The 12,212-nt window shown below is 44.3% G+C and overlaps 1 protein-coding gene across 1 annotated transcript in view; it reads right to left on the bottom strand.

Annotated features, from left to right (window-relative positions):
• Positions 1 to 12,212, bottom strand: part of UNC13D (unc-13 homolog D) — a 178,364-nt gene that overhangs the window by 147,287 nt on the left and 18,865 nt on the right. Inside the window, exon 2 of the mRNA XM_063960576.1 lies at positions 4,056 to 4,204. The gene's annotated coding sequence lies outside the window, so the exon portion shown is untranslated. The remainder of the gene's footprint in view (positions 1 to 4,055; positions 4,205 to 12,212) is intronic.

Genomic DNA, 12,212 nt, shown 5'->3' with positions numbered 1-12,212 from the left:
AATTTCTGTTTAAATTTAGCGGCAAACTTTCCAAAAAGAGACAGGTTCCTTAAACTCAAAACCTATTACATAAACCCCATAGATTTGTCGTTCCAATATGACAAATCATCAATATATCCTCCTAATGTGTACCTGGTCTTAGTACAGTATAATCAAACTAAGGTGCTAATTAAGTCACTTGTGCTTAAACACGAGACCACTGTGCTAAAATAATTAATTTCAGTAATTTATAAACCTGGGGTTCCCCTACTCCAATCCTTAAGTGCCACCTACAGGTCATGTTTTGTGGATGCCTTTAATCATGCACCGGCGCTAGCGATGTGCTGGCCCGTGCATCGCTATCGCTGGGGCATACATTACACACGAGAGATCCCTGCAATAAGTATGCTAAGTATTCATTAAACAGAATACAGTTGGGGAAAATAGAGATGGAAAAGGCACTGGGTGTAAAAACACACAGTGCCAGGCAAAGATAAATATAATTCTGGGAATTAGAATAAGGGGGATCAATGCAGGTGATGCAAACATAGTAATGCAATCGTAGTAGTCAACAGCTGTAACACATCTTAAATATGGGGAACAGTTGTGGGTATCTCACTGTAAAAACACATGTATGAGAACTTAATAGCGTTCAAAAGCATATCAATTATAAATGATAAAAAAACTGGAGAGAGAAACCACCGTAAGTCTGTTTACACTGGAAAAAGTTGCTTTTGAATTGAACTAAATATATTTTGGGTTAATACAGAGAGGTCAAGGATCATCAATTGCCAAATGAACAACAATGGTTTCATCACAAGCACCCAAATGGAATGTCTACTGGAGTGTATGTAAGGGACATTTTACAGTTGGGATGGCGTATGTAAAGATGATGCCATTGGTGAAGTCCAGGTGGACCATGGTGCATTAGAATATTCATCATTACATATATATTTAATAATAATAATAATAATCATCATCATTTTTATAACAACAATAATAATATGTATTTATTTGTCATACTTTGACTGGTCTTTTTTTTTTCTTTTCTTTTTTTAGAAAACTTTCTTGAAAGTCCAAATAATTCTGCACTTATATACAGAATAAGACAAAATGTGCTGGTTATTTGGATAAAACTGAAAATGATGGACATTTCCAAGGGTAAAAACCTTACAGCATAAAACCTTGACACATCCCTTGAAATTAGAGACTGTTTGCATCTAAAAAGTTGATATGGAGCTATACAAGGGAGAAAAAGTTCAGCGCTGATATAGAGGAGGCCAGCCTCTCTAAAGAAGGAAAACAATCTTGTTTATTGGCTCAGGAGCTTATCAGAATGGTAGATATTTGAGATAAAGTTGTGATTGTGAGGGGAGATTGTTTTCTACACACAGCAAACGGACTTCCTTTCCGTAATCACAATGAAGGACGCTGGAGTCTCTTTCAGACAAATTTTGCTGAAAATGTCTGATAAGAAAGAACAATAGCTTGCAATGAACTGCACGTCAAATGCAAGCACAATGTCAAACAGTTCAGTGAAAGTGTTTGCTGTGAAGTAAATGAGAAAGTGATGTAATGTCTTGAATAATAAGATTACGAATTTCATGTTGAACCCATTAATCCTGCTTGTCTTCTTTCCATACAGGGGGGTACACACGGAAGATGTGTGCTGAGCGATCTATCACAGACTGCTCAGCATACATCTCCCCCCCCGCTGTGTGCTGAGCGAGGATGGGGGGCGGGGGACCGCTCATTTCACTGAGCGGGAAAGTGAGCGATCCCACTAATCTAGAGCCGGCGATAGCGACGCGCGGGGCCGCGCATCGTTGTCACCGGCACCCCTACACACGGAGCGATGTGTTCTTAATTTCTAGGCAATCTAGTCAGGTTGCTTAGAAATTAAGTGATTATCGCTCCGTGTGTAACCCCCTTACCTGTACACCAAGAAAATAGGTCTGAAAAGAGGTGGCAGATACTTGATAATGCCATTCACAACGACAAGTGAGTGGGTCAATGTGTATGTTACATAGAAACATAGAAACTGGCGGCAGATAAGAACCACTTGGCCTATCTAGACTGACCCTCTTTTTAACTATATTGTTACCTCAATTTGTTTGTAAGGATATCCTTATGTCTATCCCAAGCATGTTTAAATTGCTCTACCACCTCTGATGGGAGGCTATTCCACTTGTTCACTACCCTTCCTGTGAAGTAATTTATCCTCAAATTTCCCCTGAACCTACCTCCCTCCAGTTTCAGTATATGTCGTATTCTAATACTTCTCATGCTTTGAAGAATGTTTCCCTACTGGACCTTGTTAAAAACCCTTGATATATTTGAAAGTTTCTATCATGTTTCCCGCTTCCCTTCTCTGTTCCAAACTATACATGTTAAGATATTTTAATCTTTCCAGGTAAGTTTTGTGATGTGGTCCATGCACCATTTTATTTGCCCATCATTGTACAGTCTCTAATGCATTAATATATTATCCTTCTGGAGATATGGCCTCCAGAACTGAATACAGTATTGCAGATGAGGTTGTAACAATCATTTACATATAATAATAATAATAATAATAATAATAATAATAATACTACAGTGGCATTATTACATCTTTATTTCTGCTACTGATTCCCCTCCCTATACAACCAAGCATTTGACTTGCCTTCCTCATTGCTTTAGTACATTGCTTACCTGCCTTTAAGTCACTTGAAATAGTGACTCCTAGATCCCTTTTCTCCTCAGTAGTTTCCAGTATAGTGCCATTATTACTATATTTAGCTTTTGGATTTTTGAGACCCAAGTGCATGATTTTGCATTTTTTTGGAACTAAACTGTAGTTGCCATGATCTTGACCATTCCACTAGTCTACCTAGATCCTCAAAATTTTGTTGTACAACTCCTGGTGTGTTTACCTTGTTGCATACTTTTGTGTCATCTGCAAAAAGGCATACTTTCTGTTAAATACCATTTGCAATGTCACCAATAAAGATATTAAAAAGCACTGGTCCAAGTACAGATTCCCGGAGCACTCCACTGGTAACTTTTGCCTTCTACGAATGCACTCCATTTACTACAATTCTCTGTTTTCTATCCTGCAACCATCTTAGTATCCAATCCCATGTTTTTACATTTATTTATCAGTCTGCAATGTGGGACAGTGTCAAAACCTTACTAAAGTCTAGATAAGCTATATCTACAGCCCCCCCCCCCCCCCTTTGAGCTTTTACTTTTTTCACTGAGTCAAACGAGTCAATAAGATTTGTTTGACATGAACTCCCCCCAGTGAATCCATGCTGTTTGGGATCCTGTAAATTGAGGGATTTTAGATATTGTACAACTCTTTATTTTAAAAGAGTTTCCATCTATTTCCCTACTACTGATGTAAGGCTCACTAATCAGTAGTTGCTTGCCTCTTCCTTGCTTCCACTTATATGCAGTGGGACTACATTCACTCCCATAGCTAATGACTGGTTGAATAATTCTGTTAATTGTGCTACCAGCACCCCTTTAAGCTCTTTTAGTATCCTTGGATGTATTCCATCTGGCCCCATTCATTTATCCACTTTCAGTTTTGAGAGTTCTGTTAGGACCTTCTCCTCTGTAAATGTTCTTGTTTCTACCTAATTTTTTCTGAATATTTCTACAACTTAACTGTGACCCTCTTCCCCTCTTTTTCAGTAGTGAATACTGACCAAAAACAATTATGAAGATAATCTGCTACTACATTGTCTCCCTCAACAAGACTCCCACTCACTGTCTTTAGTTTTATTATTTTGCCTTTTCTTTTTCTTGCTTTTGTTGCTAATTTCATCATAACGCCTCTGCCTACTCAGTGCTCAGATTTACATAGTCACAGTATTCTATGCCCACCTTACGGAAAAACTACCAGCTCTTCTAGATGTGTGGGAGCTCTCCCCCTGATTTGGGTCACTCAAAATATGACCCAATAATACAACACCTTTTATAACTATAGTACAAATAATCACATGGTTTTGTAAACACTATTTCCCTCTATCAAAAAAATTATTCCTGGTTCCACCTCATTCCAGGTATAGAAGAAAATAATAGCATACCTGCACCACACATTAAGAAGAAGCTGTTGGCTTTACTTATCCAATCAGTCAAAAATGTTCCTTTATGTACTCCTGTCTTTACCAATCATTTTAGAATATTCCATCTTCTAGGATTCTTGCAAAACATTTTCACACTAAGTGTACAGTACCTAAAACAAAGATGATATTTTATAGAACAAGCAGGGAATAATATACAGGATAGGTATGTTTTACCGCCGGACGGAATCCCGGCGGTCGGAATACTGACACCGGGATCCCGACTAGCACAATCCCGACAGGGGGGCGAGCGCAACGCAGCCCCTTGTGGGCTCGGTGCGCTCGCCACGCTGCGGGCACGGAGCCTCGCTACGCTCGGCAGACTAATTTATTCTCCCTCTATGGGTGTCGTGGACACCCACAGTGGGAGAATATGTCGGGATTGTGCCGGTTTGGATCCCGATGTCGGTATTCCAACCGCCGGGATTCCGTCCGGCGGGATCTTGACCGCATCCCTATTATACAAGTTTTTTTATGTATGGCATATGGAGATAATGCATATCCAAGAAGAGGCAGAAGTTTTACAGTACAATGCGGGGGAGAGAGGAAAGTAGGTGCACGCCACAAAAAAATAACATTGTATGCTAACATATTATAGCATTTTCACAATGAAAGATAAGTATTTTAGCTCTTTAAATGTTCTTAAAAAAAGGAATATACATATATTGTGTTCAGTTGGTGGTCTGTCTCAAACAACACTGGACGCCCATAGAACTTGTGAAATGTTTGACAAGCAAAGACCAGGGCCAACATTTCCTTTCCTTTTCAATTTGAGCATAATGCAGCTCAGTCTCTGTAAGGGCCATGAAAGCAACAGGAACATGCACATCCAAAAATGTAAGCACCGGGCTGGAAGTCAGCATAGCCTTGAGGTGAGAAATAGCTGCAGCATGGCAGTCCAACCAAAACCATTCAATGTTGTTGTGCAAAAGCTGGCAGAGCGGGGCTGTGATCTCACTGTAGGTAGCAGAGATGTGATAATTGGTCATACCCAAAAAGCACTGCAGACTCAACTTATCTGTGGGGGCAGACATGTGTTGGATTGCTTGTGCTTTGACAGGATCCGGCTTAGCGCCTTCTGAAGTTAGAAGATGGCCATCTCAGTACAGACCTCAGTAACTCTGAAACAACACTGGTCAGGAATTCACTGCATGTTGAGTTCATGGAATCATGGAGGACCTGACGGAGGTACATGTTGTGTATTTCCATCCACAATTTTCTCACAAAGTTTTCCCTCAAAGAGATGCTCCATGCCATGGTGGAATGCTTCAATGCCAGTGCATATGCCACAGGGCATTTGAAGAATGGCGTACATGCCCAGTGGTGCCGAGAGAGGGGGGGAGAGGGTACAAATTACCCGGACCCAGGTCTGATGGAGGGGCCCAGTGAGGGTCCAGTAGGGGCACAGGCTCCCTCCCCCTTACCTGGCAGCTGCAGCACTTCTCCTAAGCCCAGCACACACTGCTGTGTACTGGGCTGCAGTGTGGCCATGGAGGTGCTTAAAATACAATTTTTTTCTAAGGGTACATGTCCACACCTCCTGTGATTAGGCCACACCCCTTGAAAAGAACCTGGGCCCAGCCCGGCTCTCGACTGCCCTGTACATGCCCACAGGTGTCATGAATGTGGTGAATATGGATGATTCCTTGTCCAACGTGATCTGCTAGAATCCTCATTTGACACCCAGACTGGTAAATATATTTTAATTTGGCGTATCAGCTATTATTTGTTCCACTGTTCTGAGGGGGTGATGCTGTCTGATCAGAACATTGCACAAATGCACAGGGTCATTGCAGATGCGTACTGAAACTTGATGTTACACTGTAGCAATCAAATCTGACACTAGCAGGGTGGCTTCTGCCACTAGAGAAATCACGCCCAATGCTGTCATGCAATTTAATTCCACTATCACTTTGTCCTTCACAATGATATACTGTAGGGTAAAGGAAGCAGATACCTACTACTATGTATTTTGTCTTTTTTAAACATATTACATTAGAATTTTGATGTTTTAAAACTCATTTGGAAAAACCACCTGTAATTAGTTGTATGTGTGATGCCCAATATTAGCAAATTGTAAAAATACAGGAAAACCATGCATTGGAAAAATACAATAAAGAATAGTGGTCTTCCTTATGGATAACAATAAGAAGTTGGTCAATGTGCAGTTTTTCCAAGAAACAGGGAGTTACAGAAAACCCATAGAACATTTAAGAAACATATAGTTGCCAATGTTATTTGCATTTGTACAATGGCAGGGTTACTGAATTTGGGTATAATTTAACCTGTTTATCCACTTCACTAAACATTGCTGCCAGTGCGCAGTGGAATCCAAGTCAGAATTAACTGCACCCACATTGCGTGTCTGGCCACATTGCGTGCGTGGAATTAAATGCAGATATTCCCCATACGTAGAATGGTACGCGTCTCTATGACTGGACCACCCCGATCTGTAAGCTTGATTTCATAGCCATCATCATGCATAATTCTGGATAGTCCGCAAAGCTGCTGGCCTGCCAGTAGTCCTTACTTACCTGTGGAACCCATCACCACCCAGTTAGGTGCTAGTTAATTTATATTTAGTAAGTACCAATACTTAGTTTCTTAATAGCTTACACAGGAAAATGAGTACAACAGGCCACTTACCGGTGCTAGCCCACAGGCTAACAATTCTATTGCTACACTGGGCCTGATTCTGAGTCGGAGCAGACTTGGCTGTCTTTATGCTAATGCCATGACCGATTTCTACAAAACTGAAATGCCCACTTGTAGCACATTGCTGTGGTGTAAATCCATCTATGTGCATCTTAAGACACACAATCGGAAACATGCACCAGCTCTATGGCAGGCACAGTTCATGCACCTCCTGTGTTGCAGCCACTGTCAGGGACACACCCGTGTCTGCCTAGCCAACCTCCTGTTACTTCCCATGTATGCCCACTGATATCCACACTCCGTGTCCAAATTCCCTCTGCGTTTCCATGTGGTAACCATTGAGACACATGCGCAGTGCGTAAAACATCGGCCAATTGCGTGCCGACTATGAATAAGACCTAGTTGTGCCCTATTTCTTTTCATATACAGAGGTTATTTTCAGTCTGGTCGATAGAAGACTGAGTAGAGGATTAAGGGGGACATGTACTAAGTAGTGATAAGAGTGGAGAAGTGAACCAGTGGAGAAGTTGCACATGCCAACCAAACAGCTGCTCTGTATACTTTTATAGTATGCAAATTATAAATGTTACATCAATGCAGATTGGTTGTGCAATGGCCAACTTCTCCACTGGCTCACTTCTCCACTTTTATCACTGTTTAGTACATTTCCCCATTAGGGAGCAATCTGTCCCTGTTCTCAGTCTACAGGGAAGACAAACTTGACCAGAAAGCTTTAAGCCGGGTACACACTTGATGATTATATTAACTATGTGGCCGATTCCGATGGATCGGAATGACACATCGTTAAAATCGTCTAGTCAGTGTGTATCCACTAGATTGTTACCGATGTGCACACTTGCAGGTCTCTAGCAACATCCCCTGTCAGCGATACATGCAGCTCAATCTGGGGATGTTGGTAGAGATGCCATGCTGCCGAACGCAGCATTGTCCCACACACCCCGCACATACCGCACCCCGTGCGATCCATCGCTGCCGACTTCGGCAAGTGTGTATGCACTTGCCAATGTCGGCACACCGCCGGGACCCGTCGCCAACGATATTACTGGGTACACACATTGTTTAGTGTGTACCTGGCTTTGAGTTCTTGTCTATGGTCAGCATTGTGTTTATCTCACAGATGAAAGTGAAACTGTTATTATCTCTTTATCAGTAGGCACAAGATGGGGTTTGTGAATAGATAACATGTTCCAGTCATCTGATGTTAAGATACTATTCTTTAATATCTTAGAAATTGCAACTGTAATAGCAATAATACTAATTACAAACAACTAAATTATACCTAGATCATCTGTGCCTGGAAGCTATTCTATGGGTCAACTACCTTAATTTTAATTTCTCTGACGTCCTAGTGGATGCTGGGAACTCCGTAAGGACCATGGGGAATAGACGGGCTCCGCAGGAGACTGGGCCCTCTAAAGAAAAGATTAGGTACTATCTGGTGTGTACTGGCTCCTCCCTCTATGCCCCTCCTCCAGACCTCAGTTAGAATCTGTGCCCGGCCAGAGCTGGGTGCTCCTAGTGGGCTCTCCTGAGCTTACTAGTAAAGAAAGTATTTATTAGGTTTTTTATTTTCAGTGAGCTTCTGCTGGCAACAGACTCACTGCTACGTGGGACTAAGGGGAGAGAAGCAAACCTACCTGCTTGCAGCTAGCTTGTGCTTCTTAGTATACTGGACACCATTAGCTCCAGTGGGTTCGAACACAGGCACCTGTCCTCGATCGTCCGTTCCCGGAGCCGCGCCGCCGTCCCCCTCGCAGAGCCAGAAGAACAGAAGCTTGAAGACGACGAAATCGGCGGCAGAAGACTCCTGTCTTCATTTAAGGTAGCGCACAGCACCGCAGCTGTGCGCCATTGCTCCCAGCACGCTTACACACTCCGGTCACTGTAGGGTGCAGGGCGCTGGGGGGGGGGGGGGCACCCTGGGCAGCAATTGAAGTACCTTTTGGCAATAAAAATACATATACACAGTCTGGCACTGTATATATGTAAAAACCCCCACCATTTTTTCACAGAAAGCGGGACAGAAGCCCGCCGCTGAGGGGGCGGGGCCTTCTTCCTCAGCACACCAGCGCCATTTTCTATTCACAGCTCCGCTGGAAAGAAGCTCCCCAGGCTCTCCCCTGCAGTATCCAGATACACAAAGGGTGAAAAGAGGGGGGGGGGGCACATAAATTTAGGCGCAAATTTGTATATACAGCAGCTACTGGGTAAACACTGAGTTGTAGTGTAATCCCTGGGTTATATAGCGCTGGGGTGTGTGCTGGCATACTTTCTCTCTGTCTCTCCAAAGGGCTTTGTGGGGGAACTGTCTTCAAATAGAGCATCCCCTGTGTGTGTGGTGTGTCGGTACGCGTGTGTCGACATGTCTGAGGTAAAAGGCTCCCCTAAGGAGGAGATAGAGAAAATATGTGTGTGAGAGGGTGTCTCCGTCGACAACGCCGACACCTGTTTGGATATGTGTAAGTGCTGAGGTGAATTTATTGCACAAAAGATTAGAGAACAGACAGGAAATCTACCCATGTCTGTCCCTATGTCGCAGAGACCTTCAGAGTCTCACAATGATCACTATCCAAAATAATACACACTGATATCGACACGGAGTTTGACTCCAGTGTCGACTACGATAATGCAAAGTTACAGCCAAAATGGCTGAAAGGTATTCAATATATGATTATTGTAATAAAAGATGATTTGCATATCACTGATGACTCATGTCCCTGACACAAGGGTACACATGTTTAAGGGGAAGAAAGCTGAGGTAAATTTCCCTCCTCTCATGAGGAAAAAGGGCGGGAATCTCCAGACAAGAAACTGCAGCTTCCCACAAGGAATTCTCAGGCAGTATCCTTTCCCCACTAGGGCCAGGATGTGATGGGAATCTTCCTCTAGGGTGTCACGTTTGCACAGACGGTAGCACTAGCTGTTCTCAGGGATCCTGCAGATAGCGTGCACATTCTAGTACACTACTCAGACCGGCGATTGTGTCGGCATGGGTTTATAGCGCTGTGGCAGCGTGGACAGGTACCTTTTCATCAGAGATTGAGACCCTAGTATGCATATAGATATATATATATATGTATATATAGAGATATATATATATATATATATATTAATGTTGCTGTCTTAAGAGATATGTATATATATATATAAAACATGCCCAAAGAGACATGAGTATACTGGGTCCTAGAGTCAAAGCTATGTCGATTTCTGCTTGACGTGTCCTGTAGAATATGCAATGGACAGATGATGCCGACTTAAGAGGCATATGGAAGGCTGAGGATTGTGTGGAGAAGGGTTCTCGGACCTGGTCTCCACAACTATAGCTGGTAATTCTGATATTTGCCTTATATTCCTGCACAGCCTAGGAAAGCACGACATTATCAAATGCAGCCTTTCAAATAAAGAAACAAGAAAGTCCGAGGTGCGTCCTTTCTTGCTAGAGGCGGGGGCAGAGGAAAGAAGCTGCACAACACAGCTAGTTCCCAGGAACAGAAGTCCTCCCCGGCCTCTACAAAAATCCACCGCATGTCGCTGGGGCTCCACAGGCGGAGCTGGGCCCGGTGGGGGCACGCCTTCGTAAGTTCAGCCACAAGTGGGTTCACTCCCTGTTAGATCCCTGGGCAATAGATATTGTGTCTCAGGGATACAAGCTGGATTTTGAGAAGATGCCCCCTCACCGACGGCCCTGCCGGCTTCCCCCCACGAGAGGGAAACAGTGTTAACTGCAATTCACAAATTGTATCTTCACCAGGTGATGGTCAAGGTTCCCCTCCTTCAACAAGGAGGGGGTTATTATTCGACCATGTTGTAGTCCCGTAACCTGACGGTTCGGTGGGACCCATATTGAATTTAAAATCCCTGAACATATACCTGAAAAGGTTCAAGTTCACGTTGAAATCGCTAAGAGCAGTTATTGCAAGCCTGAAAGGTGACTCGGGACATAAAGGATGCATACCTTCAGGTCCCCATTTATCCACCTCATCAGGCGTACCTCAGAATTACGGTACGGGATTGTCATTACCAATTTCAGAGGTTGCCGTTTGGTCTCTCCACGGCCTTGAGAATGTTCACCAAGGTAATGGCGGAAATGATGGTGCTCCTGCGGAAGCAAGGTGTCACTATTATCACGTACTTGGACTATCTCCTCATAAAAGCGAGATCAAGAGAGCAGTTGCTGAACAGCGTATCACTTTCTCTGGAAGTGTAACGGCAACACGGCTGGATTCTATATATTCCAAAGTCGCAGTGGGTTCTTACAGCTCATCTGCTTCTCCTAGGCATGATCCTAGACACAGACCAGAAAAGCGTTATCTCCCGATAGAGAGAGCTCAGGAGCTCGTGACACTGGTCAGGAATCTATTAAAACCAAAACAGGGGTCAGTGCATCACTGCACTCGAGTCCTGGGAAGGAGGGTGGCCTCATACGAGGCCATTCCCTTCGGCAGGTTCCATACGAGGTCCTTCCAATGGGACTTACTGGACGAATGGTCCGGATCACATCTTCAGATGCATCGGTTAATCACCCTGTCCCCCAGGGCCAGGGTGTCTCTTCTGTAGTGGCTGCAGAGTGCTCATCTTCTCGAGGGCCGCAGGTTCGGCATACAGGACTGGGTCCTGGTGACCACGGATGCAAGCCTCCGCGGATGGGGGGCAGTCACTCAGGGAGGAAACTTCCAAGGGCTGTGGTCAAGTCTGGAGACTTGTCTGCACATAAATATACTGGAACTAAGGGCCATATACAACGCCCTGAGTCAAGCGGAGCCCCTGCTTCGAGACCAACCAATGCTGATTCAGTCACACAACATCATGGCGGTCGCCCATGTAAACCGCCAGGGCGGCACAAGAAGCAGGGTGGCAATGGCGGAAGCCACAAAGATTCTTCTTTGGGCGGAGAATCACGTGCAAGCACTGTCAGCAGTGTTCATTCCGGGAGTGGACAACTGGGAAGCGGATTTCCTCAGCAGACACGACCTCCACCCGGGAGAGTGGGGACTTCATCAAGAAGTCTTCACACAGATTGCAAATCGATGAGAACTGCCACAGGTGGACATGATGGCGTCCCGCCTCAACAAAAAGCTAAAAAGATATTGCGCCAGGTCAAGGGACCCTCAGGCGATAGCTGTGGACGCGCTAGTGACACCGTGGGTGTTCCAGTCGGTATATGTGTTTCCTCCTCTTCCTCTCATACCAAAGGTGCTGAGAATTGTAAGTAAAAGAGGAGTGAGAACAATACTCATTGTTCCGGATTGGCCAAGATGGTCTTGGTACCCGGATCTGCAAGAAATGCGCACAGAGGACCTATGGCCTCTGCCTCTCAGACAGGACCTGCTGCAACAAGGGCCCTGTCTGTTCCAAGACTTACCGCGGCTGCGTTTGACGGCATGGCAGTTGAACGCCAGATCCAGGGGCGGATCCAGGAAAAAATGACAGGGGGGGCACGCCTTC

The sequence above is a fragment of the Pseudophryne corroboree genome, chromosome 3 (assembly GCF_028390025.1).
Source record: "Pseudophryne corroboree isolate aPseCor3 chromosome 3, aPseCor3.hap2, whole genome shotgun sequence".
NCBI classification, from domain to species: Eukaryota; Metazoa; Chordata; class Amphibia; order Anura; family Myobatrachidae; genus Pseudophryne; species Pseudophryne corroboree.
This window is presented reverse-complemented; position numbering and strand designations above follow the sequence as displayed.